This window comes from Carcharodon carcharias, chromosome 18, assembly GCF_017639515.1.
Source record: "Carcharodon carcharias isolate sCarCar2 chromosome 18, sCarCar2.pri, whole genome shotgun sequence".
Taxonomy (NCBI): Eukaryota; Metazoa; Chordata; class Chondrichthyes; order Lamniformes; family Lamnidae; genus Carcharodon; species Carcharodon carcharias.
This window is the reverse complement of record NC_054484.1, coordinates 95,814,745-95,835,634: the sequence shown is the minus strand read 5'-3', so window position 1 is coordinate 95,835,634 and position 20,890 is coordinate 95,814,745. Positions and strand designations below refer to the sequence as shown.

Here is a 20,890-nt window from a genome sequence, read left to right as displayed (position 1 = left end):
CTGCACACCATTAAGTTCAAGGAATGCAGATTTGAATGTCTATGGTGAACAACTAGTTTAACCAGAGATCCATCTTAAGATCAGAAATGGGAATGTTTGCTGGTGATTGCAGCATTCAATTTCATTTTCATTTCCTCTGATAAGAAGCACTCCCTGTCCACATGCAGCATTACCTGGACAACATTCAGGCTTAGGCTGATTAAGTGGACGTAACATTTACACCACGAGCAATGACAATCTCTTACAAAAGAAAATCAAATCAACTCCCCATGACATGCAAGCGCATTACCATTGATGAGTCGCCACTGTCAATACCCTCGAGGCAAAAAAGGCCATCATTAATCAAAAACTTAACTGGACAGCTACAGATATTCTGGGTGAGTAACTCACTTTCTGACTCTAAAAGGCCTTTCCACCGCCTACAAGGCACAAGTCAGGAGTGTGATGTAATACACTCTAATTGCCTGGATGAGTCCACCTCCAACAACACTCGAGAAGTTCAACACCATCCAGGACAAAGCAACCCACTTAATCAGCACCCCATCCAGCATCTTAAACATTCACTCACTTTATCGTTGCTCCTTCAACAACACCTTCCAACCCACTGACTGCTACCACTTAAAGGGCAAGAACAGCAGGTGCATGGGAACACCACATGACACATGCCATCTCAACTTGTAATTATATCATCATTGCTTTATTGTCACTAGGACAAAATCCTGTAACTCCCTACCCAACAGCAGTGTAGGTGTACCTTCACAATATAGACTGCAGCACTTCAAGAAGGTGGTTCACCACCACTTTCACGTGGGCAGTTAGAATGGGCAATAAAGCTGGCCTTGCTAGTAGCACCCATATCTTGGTGAACGAACAAAGAAAATCTGGACCTGCTGAGATACACAAGATTCTTAAAAGGTATGAATGAGGAACCAGATTCAGAGAAATATTTTTAAGTTTCCATAAATACAAAGGTGTGCCCTGAGAATGGAATGACACCTTGTGCCATCCAGACAATCAAAAACTGTAGTGAGATATGGATTTGAGAATTCTAGGCCGAGTAACTAAATATCCACTAAGATAAAGGCAAAATACTGCGGATGTTGGAAATCTGAAACAAAAACAAAAAATGCTGGAAAAATTCAGCAGGTCTGACAGCATCTGTGGAGAGAAAGACAGAATTAATGTTTTGAGTCCATATGACTCTCCTTCAGAGCTCCGAAGAAGAGTCATACGGACTCGAAACGTTAACTCTGTCTTTCTCTCCACAGATGCTGTCACACCCGCTGAGTTTTTCCAGTGTTGAACTAAATATTCACATTGGGTAAAATGCTTCAGGTGATGTTATCAATGCTGATTTGAAGGACTCAGAAATTAGCAGGTACCAGGATTGTTTCAGAAGCTGTGGTTCATTTCCCATGAACAGGGGCTGTATAGGACAAAATTTCTGGTCAAATTTCATAGGTTTTGCATGGCTAGTAAATATAAGTTTCGCGCAATAAAATCAGGAGGGAAACCCAAGTGACACATGGCATGCACACAGAATTGTATTTCTGACTGATTCAAATGTGCACGTTGCTGCTGTGGACTTGGTTTCACCTGTTATGGGGATAAGTCTCCAGTGAGGGAATGGATAATTTCAGTGGTGAATTCATATGGCTTTTATCATTTTTGTGAGGCATTTCCTTGATTACATGCAACTCGCACAAGCAGTGAAACATACAAGCTTTTCCATGAAACTGTTAGAGGTTTTTCAGTAAGTGGCAACATTAGTCGATGACTAGAAATGCAGTGGATCTAATTCATTCAAATTTCAGAAGGCCATTAATAAACTTTCTGAGTGAGGCTTTTATTGAAAATTGAGCCCTCACAGAAATAAAAGACAAATTTGTGCTTGCAATCCATTTGTCTTTGGCCAGTATTGTAATACAGAATTTTTCAACGGATTTACACAAATACTTATCTCAATTTTATGCTCCTATTTAGTTTGATTTTTTTATTTATTAATGTCCCAAACACATTATTTTTCTACACAAATTACAAACAGAGGCAATCCGCTCTCAAAAAGTCAAATCTGAAACTCCTATGTTTAAAAAAACTACAACTAGAATGATGTGTGAGAACCCATTCACAGTGTAGATTACAGCATTATGAATTTCATCTGGCTCTATTTCTCAGCCCTGGACACTGTAAACAAGTTTTGGAGTATGCCTGTCAGAAGGGAGAACCAGTACAAATTTTCATTTACCTCCAAAGATCAGAGTTATACCTGGGCTTGCTTGCCATTGCAGTTGCACCACAACCCAGCTTCTTCTGTTAAACAAATTGTTATGTGTACTGAAGTGAGCCAGACTCAATATAAAAATGTGAGAAAAAGATGCAGTTGTGGAAACAGGTTACATTCACGGAGGTTTCAATCTTGATCACGGGGTATACCCTGTCTAAATGTAAAATGGACATCATCCAGAGATTACCACTACCAGATTGCACTTAGATCATTTCTCAGTTTGTGAGGTATCAGAGGAGCTTTATTCCACAGTTCACAAATTTGTTAAACCCTTATTCAAGCTACTGAAGGGAAAGAAGATGACATTCTAGCACCAAGGACAGAACAGTACACTGATTTTTTTTTGCCAGAAATAGGGAAGGAGGTAGCCTGGGAAGCACAATTATGTGGCAGCCACTGAATTAATTGCTGGAAGGCAGAAGCAACATCTACTAAGGTGTAAAGCCAGTGTGAGATCCCAGCAAAAAATGAAAGATACCTGGAAAAAATCAGCAGGTCTGGCAGCATCGGCGGGTAAGAGTACAGTTGACGTTTTGAGTCCTCATGACCCTTCAGCAGAACTAAGTACAAATAGGAGAGGGGTGAAATATAAGCTGGTTTAAAGGGGGGGGAAGAAGAGGGGGGGTGGTTGTTGGGACAAGCAAGCAGTGATAGGAGGAGATAACCAAAAGATGTCACAGACAAAAAAATGAAGAGGTGTTGAAGGTGGTGATATTATCTAAAATAATGGGCTAATTAAGAGCGGATAGCAGGACAAGCAATGTATAGATAGCTCTAGTGGGGTGGGGTGAAATAAGACTAAAAGGGCATAAAAAGTATAGATTTAAAAATAATGGAAATAGGTGGGAAAAGAAAAATCTATATAAATTACTGGAAAAAACAAAAAGGAGGGGGAAGAAATGGAAAGGGGGTGGGGATGGAGGAGGGAGTTTAAGATCTAAAGTTGTTGAACTCAATATTCAGTCAGGAAGGCTGTAAAGTGCCTAGTCGGAAGATGAGGTGTTGTTCCTCCAGTTTGCGTTGAGCTTCACTGAAACAATGCAGCAAGCCAAGGACAGACATGTGGGCAAGAGAGCAGGGTGGAGTGTTAAAATAGCAAGCAACAGGGAGGTCTGGGTAATGCTTGCGGACAGACCGAAGGTGTTCTGCAAAGTGGTCACCCAGTCTGCGTTTGGTCTCTCCAATGTAGAGGAAACTGCACTGGGAGCAATGAATGCTGTAGACTAAGTTGAAGGAAGTGCAAGTGAAATGCTGCTTCACTTGAAAGGAATGTTTGGGCCCTTGAACGGTGAGGAGAGAGGAGGTAAAGGGGCAGGTGTTGCATATCTTGCGTTCGCATGGGGCGGTGCCATAGGAGGAGGTTGAGGAGTAGGGGGTGATGGAGGAGTGGATCAGGGTGTCACAGAGGGAACAATCCCTACGGAATGCTGCCGGGGGGGTGGGGGTGGTGGTGGTGGTGGGGGGGTGGTGAAAGGAAGATGTGTTTGGTGGTGGCATCATGCTGGAGTTGGCGAAAATGGCGGAGGAGGATCCTTTGAATGGGGAGGCTGGTGGCGTGATAAGTGAGGACAAGGGGGACCCTATCATGTTTCTGGGAGGGAGGAGAAGGCGTGAGGGCGGATGCGCGGGAGATGGGCCGGACACGGTTGAGGGCCCTGTCAATGACCGTGGGTGGAAAACCTTGGTTAAGGAAGAAGGAGGACATGTCAGAGGAACTGGTTTTGAAGGTAGCATCATCAGAATAGATGCGACGGAGGTGAAGGAACCGAGAGAATGGGATGGAGTCCTTACAGGAAGCGGGGTGTGAGGAGCTGTAGTCGAGGTAGCTGTGGGAGTCGGTAGGCTTGTAATGGATATTGGTGGACAGTCTATCACCAGAAATTGAGACAGAGAGGTCAAGGAAGGGAAGAGAAGTGTCAGAGATGGACCATGTGAAAATGATGGAAGCAAAATTAATAAATTTTTCCAGGTCCCGACAAGAGCATGAAGCAGCACTGAAGTAATTATCGATATGCCGGAGAAAGAGTTGCGGGAGGGGGCCTGAGTAGGACTGGAAGCAGCAGTGCAAGAGTCACATGAGATGGGATGGGGCCATGCACTGATATGCTGCCGTGCCTGCCAGTGCTGCTGCTGCCTGGCCCCATTGCCAGGAACTGGGTTGGCATCCATTCATCACCCAACTGACTCCCACGCTTCGCACGTGTAAACCTCGAAGGCAAGTGCATTGTGACGCACCTATCTTGGCAGATCTCACAAGGTCATTCACCCTATTGCAGCATTGCAGCCAGGTTTTAGGGATGATCCCACTGCTGCTGGCCTCCTCTACAATCTCCATCCAAACTTTCTTGGCTTGGTAGGCAGATCCCCTCCTCCCAGGAAAAGGATCTCCTGCTTTGCTTCAACAGCCTGAGGAAAACCTGCAGATAAGCATTGTTAAAGCAAGAGGCCACCCGGGGTCTTGCCTGTACTGTTGTTGCACCAACTTCCTCTCTGTTCCTGTCCCTTTCAGGCTTGTTTCTTGTTGCAACAATTTAAAAGAATGCTGGCAGTCCTTTACAGATGGAGCCAGAGTGCTGTGATCTCACAGAGATTAAAAACAAAAAACTGCGGATGCTGGAAATCCAAAACAAAAAATAAAAAATAAAAAATACCTGGAAAAACACAGCAGGTCTGGCAGCATCGGCGGAGAAGAGTACAGTTGACGTTTCGAGTCCTCATGACCCTTCAACAGAACTAAGTACAAATAGGAGGGATGAAATAAGAGCTGGTTTAAAGGGGGGGTGGGGAGAGAAGTGGGGGGGTGGTTGGGACAAGCAAGCAGTGATAGGTGGAGACGTCGCAGACAAAAGAACCAAGAGTTGTTGAAGGTGGTGATATTATCCGAAAGAATATGCTAATTAAGAATGGATGGCAGGACAAGCAAGGTACAGCTAGCTCTAGTGGGAGTGGGGTGAAATAAGACTAAAAGGGCATAAAAACTATAGGTTTAAAAATAATGGAAATAGGTAGGAAAAGAAAAATCTACATAACTTATTGGGAAAAACAAAAAGGAGGGGGAAGAAATGGAAAGGGGGTGGGGATGGAGGAGGGAGTTTAAGATCTAAAGTTGTTGATCTCAATTTTCAGTCCGGAAGGCTGTAAAGTGCCTGGTCGGAAGATGAGGTGCTGTTCCTCCAGTTTGCGTTGAGCTTCACTGGAACAATGCAGCAAGCCAAGGACACACATGTGGGCAAGAGAGCAGGGTGGAGTGTTAAAATGGCAAGCGACAGGGAGGTTTGGGTGACGCTTGCAGACAGACTGAAGGTGTTCTGCAAAGTGGTCACCCAGTCTGCGTTTGGTCTCTCCAATGTAGAGGAAATCGCATGGGGAGCAACGAATGCAGTAGACATGCAGTAGCCACATGCAAATGATGTACCCATGGGGCCATTATGGACCGATGGTCAGGCAGGCAGCCATAGGCATCTTGCGCATATTTGTTGGGCAACTGACAACTGTTATTTGCATGCTTGCAGGAAAAAGCAGCCTGCAATTCCCAGAAAAGGGTTAAGACTGGTGGTGCTACCCCATTCATTGCTCAGACATATGCAAACAGCTGAGGCCACTGACACTCAGAGAGTGCTGGAAGGCCTGGCAATGCTGAGCCACAGGCTGATCACATGCCTCTGGAGTCAACAGCAAGGCAGCAGATGCTGGAGCTACAGGGGGAGGTGAATGAACATCTGGCAAAAATTCCAAAGGCTCTGCACACCCATGAGCCACATCTCCAGCATATGCATACATGGCCTCCTTTGAGGAGATATTGGCTACCATCATGGAAAGGCAGACAACTGAGTGAAGGCCAGAAATATATATATATACCGCTTCTAACTCCATGAGCCTCAAATAGCAATGAGGGGTGGGGTGGGAGAGAGCATCTGGAATCACCACCAGGTCCTCGGACTCCTCAGGTGAGAAGGAATAGACAGATGTACCTTGAAAGGGAGGAAAAGTGGCTGCCTGAAGCATCAGGGAGCTCTCACAGTGCTCCTGGCCCCACTGTAAGTGACACCAATGGCTTACTAATTGTGAGGGGCTGAGGGATCTGTTCCTGTTCCTTTAACACACTTTCTAGGTTTGTTATTTCTTGACTGGGTGGTGTCTGTTTAAATTGTAACACTACAGTTAGCCACATTACCATTTTTTAATTTATCCTAAGCTTGCGTTTTCAAACACAACTTGATACCAAAAATGTTTGGTTACTAAGCCAAATGCAGGAAAGCATTGAGGGCCGGGCCTGGTGCCAATCTGAGTGTGAGGCCTTATATATTCCATCTTTCACTCATTCACTCAACAGGGAGATAGGTTAACCAGTGGTTACCATGACAGTTCACCCTGCACCACTGATGACTGTGAAGCCCTTCTCCCCTTCCAGTTGCTGGTAGGTAAGCAAATATGTTAAAGATTACAGTGGGGTTGGTGATGAACCATGTATGGGTTCATAGGGCAGTAGCCGAGGAACTGACAAACCATTCCCATTCCCCAGTAATTGGCAAATGAAGTTCAACAAATAAATGTGAGGTAGTACATATTAGCAGGAAGAATAGGGAGGTCACTATGTTGGGTAGAGGAACAAAAGGATCTCGCATAACAAATACATCAATCACTAGAAGTTTCACCACTGATTAGCAAGGCCATAAAAAAGCAAAGCAAGCACTATTTATTTCTATCCTTCTACAAGGATCGAATTGAAAAGTAGGGAAGTTAGGTTAAATATGTATCGAACTTTGGTTATACCACAATTCTAGTCAACTATTTATAAAAAAGAATATAGAGGCACTGGAGAGTGTGCAGAGAAGATTCACAAGTGTTACAGACAGGAGGGGAGTTAATTTAAACAGCACTGATTTCTCCTTTCAGCAGCCATTCGTAATCAGAAAGATGCTTTTGATTTGCTTCCCCCTTTATGGGTGGTGGCGTAATTCCCAACTGCTCGATTTTGGTATGATCCAAGTTCTATTAATAACCCCACAGCAAGGGTAGTTTATTTACACAAACCCAAATGCTGGGGGGGACAGGGGGTCACAATGTTGCCTCCCTTTGCAGTCTTACAACAAAAGAGGGATAGAGAAAAGAAAGATTTAGAGTACAGAGACCACCAAGAAAAGAAATGGAGTTTCACATGTGTTCCAGAGTCAGAGTCAAAGTCCAAGTTCATGGAGGTTGGCAGGCTGAAAGCCAATGTTGTACAATTCACTTTTCCCATGGCGTTGACTTCCTATGATGAGATGGGCAAGCAGAGATGAATCCGTCATGTAGGCGATGGTACAGAATTCCCAGCAGTACCAGTGTAGATGAGGGCCAGGTGTCCAAACCTGGGCAGAGCCCCTTTTTTGTGAGGCTGCTCCAAGGATGGTAAAACACAGACTGACATTGCAGTTCTATAGGGCAATATTACTGGCTTCACAAACTAGAGGTTCATGTCACATGACTTCCACCTCTCTACATTGTCTTTGGCAAGGGATGTGCATTTCTCATCTGGGTCCCCAAGATTGTTGAATATGCCAACCATTAAGAATTGAAAGGAAGGTTGCAGGGGTCTTTGTCCTATATAAATAGATTTTGGTTGACCAACCTGGGTTATGGAATGTAGATGACCTTTGTATAGTTCTCTTAGAATGTGGTCTTTGCAGCCCATATTGGAGGTTGCTAGTGTCTTTTCAGGGATAACAAGGTGCAGGTTTCTTTGATAATGCCATGGTAGCTCCCTTTGTTCGAGGGCTACAGGTAGACATTGGGGAAAATTTTCTGTGCCCATTGGTGTCAGGCCTCATGGCGGGCATGAGTGGACAATATGGCGGGAAGACCAAAAATCGGTTTCACGACGTCATGAAACCAGTTTGCAATTGTCTGCTCCGCCCATTAATGACGGACCACGTTACCCACCACCACATGTCAGGAACTTCATTGTAACACATCTACATATCATTATAAGCCCAGCTCACCAGAGTCATCGCCCCATGCTTGATTGTCCGAGCACGTTGGCGTGATTGCATGCTGACATGTTTTACAACTGCACATAAGCGACGTGCACCTGGCGAGCTGCACTTGGCTTGGAACTTTGAGGTTGGCCTACCTGACTTCAGGCAGCACTCGTCATCATCAGCACTAGGCTTCGCAGGCAGCAGCACATCACTTATAGGGGGGCTCACAGGCAGATTGCTACCTACCAGACCAGCCATAAAGTGGGGGTGGCTTTTCAACGGCTGCAGGGCTAGGGCTTGTTTAGGGAAAGGGGAGAGGTGGCCTCAGGCAAGGGAAGAGGCTGCAGGGCGAAGGCTGTACTGGAGAAGGGGATATCCTAGGGTGTGTATGGGGGCACATGTTAATCTATGCAAGTGACCGCAAGATGGTAAGGACTGAGGAGAGGAGATGAGACCAGCTGGAGATGTGAGGGTGTGTGTGAGAGAGTGAGTGGTGATGTCCCTTGAGCTGGCAGTGAGTGAGATGCCAGTGAATGTGTGATGGACTTGTAAGTGTGTGAATTTAGATTGATGAGATGGCTGCCTTACACTGGCAGCACAGATGAGATCATTCATCCTCTTTCTGCACTGGATGGCCAACTTCTTCTGTGCAGCATTGGCACTGATCACCACTACCACTGTCTCCCAAGCTGAAGTGATGAGATGGCTGGACCTCCTGTGGCCAGATTTGGAGTTGGAGGACATCACAGTGGGCCTCCAAAAGGCATTCCAGTGATGGGTCACTGAACTCTTCTTGGGTTTCAGGGCCATGTCTTCACTGGAGCAGTCCTGGCTTACAAGCATTGAGAACTGTGTGGGCGGCTGCAGTTTAGATATGGCACCCGGAGTGAGGAAGGGGCAAGGTAATGGCATGGCAGGCAATTCAGAGGCCACCTGCTAGCAAGATGGCACGTTTCCTGTTTTTGTATAATTAATGAGGCGGGATTGGGATGATACAGCATAAAAAGTCGCCATTGCGGCCAGGGGCTAAAACATTCTTTTTCCCACCTGCTACCGGACTTGGTGCAAATCTGGGATGATTCCCCCCATAGCTTCAGCCATTTTAAAAGGTCTTTGTCCAGTTTCAAAAATTTTAGAAATAGCCACGAGGGTTCCTATATCTATTTTATAAAAATATACAGTGTGAGGTCTTCATCCCCTCACACAAGGATAATACCAAAAAATCATGGGTATACATATCAGGAAAGGACTGACGGGCTGGTTCTCTTTTTTTTAAAAAAAGGTGAGAGGTGACCTAATAGAGGTCTTTAAAATGATGAAAGGTTTTGATAGAGTGGATACAGAGAGAATGTTGCCTCTTTTGGGGAAAAGCTTAACTAGAGGTGGTCAATATAAAATAGTCTACAAGAAATCCAATAGGAAATTCAGAAGAAACTTCTGAGAGAGTGATGAGAATGTGAAATGTACTACCTCAGTGGGTGATTTAAGTGAGTAATATAGATGCATTTAAGGGGAAGTTAGGGGAGCAAATGAGGGAGAAGGGAATAGAGGGTTATGATGGTAGATTTAGGTGAGGAAAGATGGGAGGATGTTTGAGTGGAGCATAAACTCCAGCATGGACCGGTGTAGCAGAGTGGCCTGTTTCTACAACAAAAACAGAATTACCTGGAAAAACTCAGCAGGTCTGGCAGCATCGGCGGAGAAGAAAAGAGTTGACGTTTCGAGTCCTCATGACCCTTCGACAGAACTAGGTGAATCCAAGGAAGGGGTGAAATATAAGCTGGTTTAAGGTGTGTGGGGGGGGTGCGGTGGGTGGGTTGGGTGGGGGGAGAGAAGTGGAGGGGGGTGGTGTGGTTGTAGGGACAAGCAAGCAGTGATAGAAGCAGATCATCAAAAGATGTCACAGACAACAGAACAAAAGAACACATAGGTGTTGAAGTTGGTGATATTATCTAAACGAATGTGCTCATTAAGAATGGATGGTAGGGCACTCAAGGTATAGCTCTAGTGGGGGTGGGGGGAGCATAACAGATTTAAAAATATTTAAAAATAATGGAAATAGGTGGGAAAAAGAAAAACCTATATAATTTATTGGAAAAAAACAAAAGGAAGGGGGAAGAAACAGAAAGGGGGTGGGAATGGAGGAGGGAGGTCAAGACCTAAAGTTGTTGAATTCAATATTCAGTCCGGAAGGCTGTAGTGCCTAGTCGGAAGATGAGGTGTTGTTCCTCCAGTTTGCGTTGGGCTTCACTGGAACAATGCAGCAAGCCAAGGACAGACATGTGGGCAAGAGAGCAGGATGGAGTGTTGAAATGGCAAGCGACAGGGAGGTTTGCAGGTGTTCTGCAAAGCGGTCGCCCAGTTTACGTTTGGTCTCTCCAATGTAGAGGAGACTGCATTGGGAGCAACGAATGCAGTAGACTAAGTTGGGGGAAATGCAAGTGAAATGTTGCTTCACTTGAAAGGATTGTTTGGGCCCTTGGACGGTGAGGAGAGGAAGTGAAGGGGCAGGTGTTACATCTTTTGTGTGGACATGGGGTGGTGCCATAGGTGGGGGTTGAGGAGTAGGGGGTGATCGAGGAGTGGACCAGGGTGTCCTGGAGGGAACGATCCCTATGGAATGCCGATAGGGGGGGGTGAAGGGAAGATGTGTTTGGTGGTGGCATCATGCTGGAGTTGGCGGAAATGGCAGAGGATGATCCTTTGAATGCGGAGGCTGGTGGGGTGATAAGTGGGGACAAGGGGCACCCTATCATGTTTCTGGGAGGGAGGAGAAGGCGTGAAGGCGGATGCGCGGGAGATGGGCTGGACACAGTTGAGGGCCCTGTCAACGACCGTGGGTGGAAAACCTCGGTTAAGGAAGAAGGAGGACATGTCAGAGGAACTATTTTTGAAGGTAGCATCATCGGAACAGATGCGATGGAGGCGAAGGAACTGAGAGAATGGGATGGAGTCCTTACAGGAAGCTGGTGTGAGGAGCTGTAGGCGAGGTAGCTGTGGGAGTCGGTAGGCTTGTAATGGATATTGGTGGACAGTCTATCACCAGAGATTGAGACAGCGAGTTCAAGGAAGGGAAGGGAAATGTCAGAGATGGACCATGTGAAAATGATGGAGGGGTGGAGATTGGAAGCAAAATTAAAAAATTTTTCCAAGTCCCGACGAGAGCATGAAGCAGCACCAAAGTAATCATCGATGTACCGGAGATAGAGTTGTGGAAGGGGGCCGGAGTAGGACTGGAACAAGGAATGTTCCACATACCCCATAAAGAGACAGGCATAGCTGGGGCCCATGCAGGTACCCATAGCCACACCTTTTATTTGGAGGAAGTGAGAGGAGTTGAAGGAGAAATTGTTCAGTGTGAGAACAAGTTCAGCCAGACAGAGGAAAGTAGTGGTGGATGGGGATTGTTCGAGCCTCTGTTCGAGGAAGAAGCTAAGGGCTCTCAGACCATCCTGGTGGGGGATGGAGGTGTAGAGGGATTGGACGTCCATGGTGAAGATGAAGCGGTTGGGGCCAGGGAATTGGAAATTGTTTATGTGATGTAAGGTGTCAGAGGAATCACGGTTGGAGGTGGGAAGGGACTGGACAAGGGGAGAGAGAAGGGAGTCAAGATAACGAGAAATGAGTTCTGTGGGGCAGGAGCAAGCTGACATGATTGGTCTACCGGGACAGTTCTGTTTGTGGATTTTGGGTAGGGGGTAGGAGGTAGAAGCGGGCCGTCCAAGGTTGGGCGACTATCAGGTTGGAAGCTGTGGGAGGAAGATCCCCAGAGGAGATGAGGTCAGTGACAGTCCTGGAAACAATGGCTTGATGTTCAGTGGTGGGGTCATGGTCCAGGGAGAGGTAGGAGGAAGTGTCTGCGAGTTGACGCTACCTTGACTACAGCTCCTCACACCCCGCTTCCTGTAAGGACTCCATCCTATTCTCTCAGTTCCTTCGCCTCCGTCGCATCTGTTCCGATGATGCTACCTTCAAAAACAGTTCCTCTGACATGTCCTCCTTCTTCCTTAACCGAGGTTTTCCACCCACGGTCGTTGACAGGGACCTCAACTGTGTCCGGCCCATCTCCCGTGCATCCACCCTCACGCCTTCTCCTCACTCCCAGAAACATGATAGGGTGCCCCTTGTCCTCACTTATCACCCCACCAGCCTCCACATTCAAAGGATCATCCTCCGCCATTTCCGCCAACTCCAGCATGATGCCACTACCAAACACATCTTCCCTTCACCCCACCATTCCATAGGGATCGTTCCCTCCGGGACACCCTGGTCCACTCCTCCATCACCCCCTACTCCTCAACCCCCACCTATGGCACCACCCCATGTCCACACAAAAGATGTAACACCTGCCCCTTCACTTCCTCTCTCCTCACCGTCCAAGGGCCCAAACACTCCTTTCAATTGAAGCAACATTTCACTTGCATTTCCCCCAACTTAGTCTACTGCATTCGTTGCTCCCAATGCAGTCTCCTCTACATTGGAGAGACCAAACGTAAACTGGGCAACCACTTTGCAGAACACCTGCGGTCTGTCCGCAAGAATGACCCAAACCTCCCTGCCGCTTGCCACTTTAACACACCACCCTGCTCTCTTGCCCACATGTCTGTCCTTGGCTTGCTGCATTGTTCCAGTGAAGCCCAACTCAAACTGGAGGAACAACACCTCATCTTCCGACTAGGCACTTTACAGCCTTCCGGACTGAATATTGAATTCAACAACTTTAGGTCTTGACCTCCCTCCTCCATCCCCAGCCCCTTTCTGTTTCTTCCCCCTTCCTTTTGTTTTTTTCCAATAAATTATATAGATTTTTCTTTTTCCTTCCTATTTCCATTATTTTTAAATATTTTTAAATCTTTTATGTTCCCCCCACCCCCAATAGAGCAATACCTTGAGTGCCCTACCATCCATTCTTAATGAGCACATTCATTTAGATAATATCACCAACTTCAACACCTATGTGTTCTTTTGTTCTGTTGTCTGTGACATCTTTTGATGATCTGCTTCTATCACTGCTTGCTTGTCCCTACAATCACACCCCCCCTCCACTTCTCTCCCCCCACCCAACACACCCCCCCCCCCCAACCCCCCCCCCCACACACACACACACACCTTAAACCAGCTTATATTTCACCCCTTCCTTGGATTCACCTAGTTCTGTCGAAGGGTCATCCTCAGTTTTTTGTTTTTATGGCCTGTTTCTACGCTCTACATCCTGTCCCATGTAATCTAGTTTATCTCTCGTTTACTTTTCATCTGGAATACATTGTCAATCGGAATGTTCACTTTCCCATTCCGGTTCTTGTTTGGGCCAGATTTTTTTTTTTGCCATTGCCACTATATGTGGTAAGTTGTACATGCAGCTCATCAAGTTTATTTGCCATGCTCCGTGAATCCACCCGCATGCATTTCAAACCCACCAAAGTTTATTTCGCATCTACTTAGCTCTCTTGTCTGATCTTTCCCATTCCTGGGTTGCTCTTTCGTGAAAATTGATCCGGAATTGAAACGGGAGAGATGGTATTTTCAGTAACGCATTCCAGAAGAAGAAATCAATGAAATAGAAGACTTAAACGGAATTCTGAATCAGTAGTGTGTTTTCAGCATACAAAGACTGAACACTTCAATGGAATTCGTGTCTATTGTTAATGGAAATTTAATCTATTAATTTGAAGTCAGATTAACCAGTAATGAACAAAACTGTCTGACGCCTCAAAGATCACAACATTTTGCATAATATATACACAATTTTGTTATTATAAAATAAAACTATTCCTTTTGACAGTTAACACCTTGATACCTTGTATGGGAAACTTGCAGCAGACTGCTGGAGCAAAGGGCCAGGAGGACTAACTCCGGTGGATGGTCCTGCTCAGACTTGCAAGTTTAGTAAATTCAACGGCGCGAGAACCACCTCACGGTACTTTCAAGTTCATAGCGTACCGTGCAGTCCAACTCCCGACTAATCCCAAGTATTTAGACGGTTCAAACTCAACATTGGAATCTCTGTGGCATGAGGAGAATAACTGAACAGTTCTGATGGTGCTGTCATGAATTAGTCATAAAATCACAGCCTCGCACTAGCACTCCCGGTAGCAGTGTTGCAAAACCAGTATCATACTCAATGATCCACTCCAGCCCCATCAATGTGGATTGTAACGTTTTGCCAACTCTTCCAACCAAAGAACGATGAACTACGCATAAATATCAAGATCTTCCAGCAATTGCAGCTCGTACGAACAACTTTAAAACAAATTAGCCTTGTATTTAATGGGTCTGGGTCTTTAAAATTAAACATGAGACAAACTTTGATATTTGACAAATGTCCTTAAAGTAAGCAAAAGGGAAGGAGCTACAATCTTACCTGCCGGACAAAAACCTTCAAACTGTACCCGTACAATGTGGCGCTGAGCTGCTCAGTCGAGACCAGCTCACTTAAAATTCGCAATGGGAATTACTTCCCGACACCTTCCAACACATTCAGGAGCTGAAGACTGAATTATCACATGAAACTTCGGTTTAAATAGCCCAGCGCTCCTTTTGATTTCGTTCTTTGTCGCAGATGTAATGATTCAGGCTGAAATCTAGGGGGCGCGTGGTAAAAATGAGTTTGCAAAGGCTATGGACATTGTGGTTGAGGAAAATATAAGTAACCTGGTTAGTGGGACAGAAAAGTGGAAAATTGAATTCAATCCCCAGGGATGTGAGTTATTGCATTTTGGGAGGCACAACAAGGTAAGGAAATGCACAATAAAGGGGAGGATATTGAGTGGTATGGCGGAACAGAAGATGCTTGGAGTCCACAGGTCCTTAAAGGTTGCAGGAGAGATGGTTAAGGTAGTTAAAATGGCATAAAGCATGCTTTATTAGCTGGGACATAGAGTAAGAACAGGGGGGTTCTAAACTGCATACAAGACAAGTGGTCCCCAGATCTCCCTGCCGCTTGCCATTTCAACACTCCACCCTGCTCTCATGCCCACATGTCTGTCCTTGGCCTGCTGCATTGTTCCAGTGAAGCCCAACACAAACTGAAGGAACAGCACCTCATCTTCCGACTAGGCACTTTACAACCTTCCGGACTGAATAATGAGTTCAACAACTTCAGACCATAAACTCTCTCCTCTATCCTCACTCTTTTTTATCCCTTTATTCAATATTCATTTTTTATTTTTATTTTGTAATGTTTATGTTTTATTTTTAACCACATTTTTATTTTTATTTATTTTCATTTATTCCTTGTTTTATCCCCACCACCATCCACATGAACAAGTGACAGATGGCCCTTGTGGAGGTGGGGTGGGGGAGTCTCTCTCCTCCATTCTCATCTGTTTTTATCCCATTTTTTCAATATTCATTTATATTTTTAAAATTTTTATCCACTTATTTTTATTTGTATTTATTTTCATTTTCATTCAGTGTTTTATCCCCGCCTTTTATCCTATTTTCTATCTTTTTTTCTACCACCGTCCCCTCCCCCCACAAGGGCCATCTGTCACTTGTTCATGTTGTTCTTTCCAGAGTGCTTACCCTTGTCCTGCTATTATCACATTCTGCTTTCTTACCTTAATTCTGCCATTAGCGCCTCCTTTAGCCAGTACCACCACCCATTAACACCCCTTTGTCCTTTTGTTCGTGACATCTTTGTCAATCTCTCCTTTGCCCCCACCTTTGGCTGGCTTTCTATCCAGCTTCACCTGCTCCATCACCCTTAAACAGTATAAATTTCATCACATTTTTACTTCTCTTTAGCTTTGAAGAAGAGTCATATGGACTCGAAACGTTAACTCTGTTTTTCTCTCCACAGATGCTATTAGACCTGCTGAGTTTTTCCAGCATTTTCTGTTTTTGTTTCAGATTTCCAGCATCCGCAGTTTTTGCTTTTATCTAAAGATTGGATAGGCTTGGGTTGTTTTCCTTGAAACAGGGGAGGCCAAGATGTGACTTAATTGAGGCATTGCCAACACTGAATCCTCCACATCTTCTGCTAAGGTAAATAGGTTGTCCCTATTTACTCCATCATTGTTGATTTTATTTATTCTTTCATGGGATGTGGGGGTCACTGGCATGATCAGCATTTGTTGCCCATCCCTGATTGCCCTTGAACTGTGTGGCTCATTAGACCATTTCAAAGGGCAGTTAAGAGCCAACCACATTGCTGTGGTCTGGCATCAGTAAGGCCAAGTAAGGATAGCAGATTTCCTTCCCTAAAGAACATCAGTGAACCAGATGTATTTTTACGACAATCAATGATATTTTCATGGCCACCATCACTGAGACTAGCTTTCAATTCCAGATTTATTAATTGAATTTAAATTCCTTAAACATCATGTGGGATATGAACCCATGCATTAGAGCATTAGCCTAGGCCTCTGGATTACTAGTCCAGTGACATTACCACTACACCACCGTTTCCCCCACCGTCAACGTCCTGAGAGTTACCACTGACTAGAAGCTGAACTGGACTAGCCATACAAATACTATGGCTTCAAGGACAGGTCAGAGGCTGGGAATTCTGAGGTGAATAACTCATCGCTTGACTCCCCAAAGCCATTCCATCATCTACAAGGCACAAGTCAGGAGTGTGATGGAATACTCCTCAATTATCTGGATGAGTGCAGCTCCAATAACACTGAAGAAGCTTGGTAGCATCCAGGACAAAACAGCCCACTTGATTGGCATTCCATCCATCATCTTAAACAATCACTCCCTCCACCACCAACACAATGGCAGCAGTGTGTACCATATACAAGATGCACTGCAGCAACTCACCAAGGCTCCTTCAACGGTATTTTTCAAACCTGCAATCTCTACCACCTAGAAGGTCAAGGGCAGCAGATGCATGGGAACACCACCACCTGCAAGTTCCCCTCCAAGCCACTCACCAACCTGGATTGGAACTAAATCGCTGTTCCTTCACTGTCGCTGAGTCAACATCCTGGAACTCTCTTCCTAACAATACTCTAGGTGTAACTACACTAAATGGACTGCAGCAGTTTAAGGAGGTGGCTCACCACTGCCTTCTCAAGGGAAATCAGGGAGGAGCAACAAATTCTGGCCTTGCTAGTGATCTTCACATCCAATGAAAAAATTGAAAAAATTATGAGGGGCCTGGACAGAGTAAATAGCAATGGTTTATTTACGTTAGCAGGAGTCAAAAACCGGGGGGGGCATGGGTTTGAAGTAATTGGTAGAAGGATTAGAGGGAAGGGAACATATTTTTTTAGCCAGAGGGTGAAGCACATGGAACTCATTGTCTTAAAGGGTGGTAGAGGCAGAAAATCTCACCATATTTAAAAAGTATTTGGATGTCAACTTGAAGAGCCATGACCTCCAGGGCTATATTCCTAGAGCAGGAAGGTGGGATTAGACTGGGAAGCTCTTTATCAACTAGCACAGAGTTTTAAGTGCTGTAAAAATTTCTTGTCTGTTTTGCAGTTAGCAACAACGAAATTCGACTTCAGAGCAAGAAATGAATGATTGGGAAATGATTGCCTTGGGAGGACCGGTGCAAAGGCTCAGGCTGCAGCCCTTACATTTTATGAGACAATGATAATAAATAATACCAACTTAATAAAAGCAAAATACTGTGGATGCTGGAAATCTGAAACAAAAACAAAAATAGCTGGAAAAACTCAGCAGCTCTGACAGCATCTGCGGAGAGGAAGACAGTTAATGTTTCGCGTCCGTATGACTCTTCATCAGAACTAAGGAAAAATAGAAATGAGATGAAATATAAACTGGGTGAGGGGGTGCGACAGGTAGAGCTGGATAGAGGGCAAGTGATAGGTGGATGCAAAGAAGAGACTGCCAAAGATGTCATAGACAAAAGGACAAAGGGGTGTTGACGGTGGTGATATTAGCTATGGAATATGCTAATGGTGACATTAAGGATAGAAAGCAAGACGAGCAAGTGACAAAAACCCTTAGTAGGGGTAGGGGGAAGGGATCGAAATGGGCTAAAAGGTGGAGATAAAACAATGAATGGCCAAGGACGGACAGGTGGGCATGAGAGCAGGGTGGTGTGTTGAAATGGCAAGCGACAGGGAGGTCTGGGTCATGCTTGCAGACAGACCGAAGGTGTTCCGCAAAGCGGTCACCCAGACTGCGTTTGGTCTCTCCAATGTAGAGGAGACCGCATTGGGAGCAGCGAATGCAGTAGACTACCAACTTAATCGCTGGTCAACTCCAAATATGTCTGAACATGAAGACTTATTTGCATTCGGTAATATAAAAATAGTTGACAAAATGATATGGGATGGATAAAACAAGAGCAAATTACATGGAACCATTATAAAGGTTTACAAACAGCGATGTTAGAACCATAGAACCATAGAAAAGTTACAGCACAGAAGGAGGCCATTCAGCCCATCTTGTCCTTGCCAGCCCGAAGACACCCAGGTGCCCTTTCTAATCCCACCTTCCTGCAGCTTACAGCACTTAAGGTGCAGACCCAGGTACTTTTTAAAAGAGTTTAGAGTTTCTGCCTCTACCACCAACTTGGGCAGCGAAATCCAGACACCCACTACCCTCTGTGTAAAAAAGTTCTTCTTCATGTCCCCCCAACACCTTCTGCCACTTATCTTGAATCTACCCCTGGTTCTAGAATTCTCCATCAAGGGAAACAATTTTATCCTGTCCACTCTATCTATTCCCCTTATAATTTTGTACACCTCAATCAAGTCACCTCTCAGCCTTCTTTGTTCTAAGGAAAATAACCCCAACCTATCCAATCTCTCCTCGTAGCTGTATGTTATTCCACATATAAGCACTATGGCAACTCAGAAACTATCTTTTGGTGCTTATACTGCAACAATGAGCAGAATCATCCCAGATCCCAAACTAAGTGCAGTAGTGGGTGGGAAAAAAGACATTTTACCCACCGGCTGCAATGGTGACTTTTCATGCCATATCGAAACAATTCCCACCTCATTAATTATGCAGCGACAGGAAACATGCCTTGTCGCTAGCCATTTGCCCGCCAACCCATTACCTTGCCACTTCCTCGTGCGGAGCGCCATGTTGAAACTGCAGCTACATGCACATTTCTCAAATCTTGCAGCCCAGGAGGGTACTGGTGAAGACATGGCCCCAAAGGCCAACTCCTGGACAACGTAGGCTAGTGAGTGGGCTGCATGAGTGGCCCTCCTTCATCTCAGTGGGCCACAAGGTTGAAATTGGGTGTGTGCACTAACCATGACCCCATAAATAAGATTAAATGCATTTAAAGTATGCTGAATATTTCATAATGAGTTACAAAACATGCTGATTTATTGATATATTAATAGAGCTGTTATCAACTTCAAATGGTAAAAACAAAAAAAATATTTACGCTCGCCTTACCTACATTATACTCATTGTGACTTCTGGTTGGATCTGTCCTCCACAATTCATGAGGCGTGCTGACTGAACCGGAGCTAATGTTGTCTCCAGTGGCTGCCTTCCTCAAGTGCCAGTGGAACAAATCAGGCTAGACTACCTTAAGGCTATTGCATTCACAGAATCAACATCGCATTGCACGAATTTAAAACTCCCTTCCCAAATAGATATTACAGTTTCACAAGGTCTTAATTTTTGTTTAATCAAAGGCTACCTGCTTCAGCTAAGGCTACAATAAATGCCAGGAGTCCGTGGATCATGCATATATAGGGTGTGGTAGGCTGCACTCCCTTTTTAGTTACTTGAAAAACCTTTTATTAATGTTTTGTTTGCACTTCAGCCCCACGCTCCTGATCTATGGTCACCCGGTGTGGAAGGGGGTCAGGAAGGAGGAGGACCTCCTCATGAACCTGTTCCTGGGCCTGGCCAACTTGGCCATTAACAGGTCCAGGCAGCGGGCGATCGACGGGGGGGTCCCGCCCGATTGTTTGTCCCTCTTCCGCGGCTACGTTCGCGGCCGGATGTCCCTGGAGAGGGAGCACGCGGTGTCTGCCGGCACTCTCGAGGCCTTCTGTGCTCGGTGGGCACCGCGGGGACTGGGGTGCTTTATCGACCCCTTTAATCACATTTTAATTTAAAGTTTGTAAGTTTCCTTTAAACTTTGTTCTTGGTTTTACAGCTGACCTGAATTAGGGGCTGTGCCTGAGTTATCCCAATTTTGTTAATTTGGTTTAATTGGTTTTAACTCGAAAGAGTTACAATAAATGTCAGAACCAGCAGTGGGCTCAAATCATTTGCTTTCATGTGTTTTACAAGTGCCATACAACAGGGTAATAATTAATTGCTACTTCCTTGAAAACCCATTCAAATGAAACAAAACACCGAACATTGCAAAATGTACGTCGTAGTTCAGATACTTGTAAGTAACACATATTTCATTGACTGAGAAGCCAATGCTTTTGCCATATAACATTTTTTAAATTAAATTTCACTTGGTTTCACTTATTATGAATAAGACTCAGCACAGCACGAAGGCTAGTGAAAACCAAAATGAAAACTCTCAACAGTGTTGTCTCATGTTAAATGGTGCTGCAAACTGACAGTCACTGAACTAAATGCATCAATGACGACCTCAGTTGAATTCTTTTTCCTACGCGTGGGCAACGATCGACAAAATGTTTCACAGGCCGCACTCAGAACCCTGATGGGCTGCAGGTTGCCCACCGCTGCTCTAAACTCACACACTCACAAGGCCATCCCACATTCACTGGTA

General features: G+C 45.1%; 1 protein-coding gene across 3 annotated transcripts in view; it reads right to left on the bottom strand.

Moving 5' to 3' along the window:
• Positions 1–14,765, bottom strand: part of LOC121290862 (cysteinyl leukotriene receptor 1-like) — a 33,889-nt gene extending 19,124 nt beyond the window's left edge. For all 3 annotated transcript variants that reach the window (XR_005945891.1, XM_041211872.1, XM_041211873.1), the window contains exon 1: positions 14,606–14,765. The gene's annotated coding sequence lies outside the window, so the exon portion shown is untranslated. The remainder of the gene's footprint in view (positions 1–14,605) is intronic.
• Between the last annotated feature and the right edge of the window lie 6,125 nt (positions 14,766–20,890).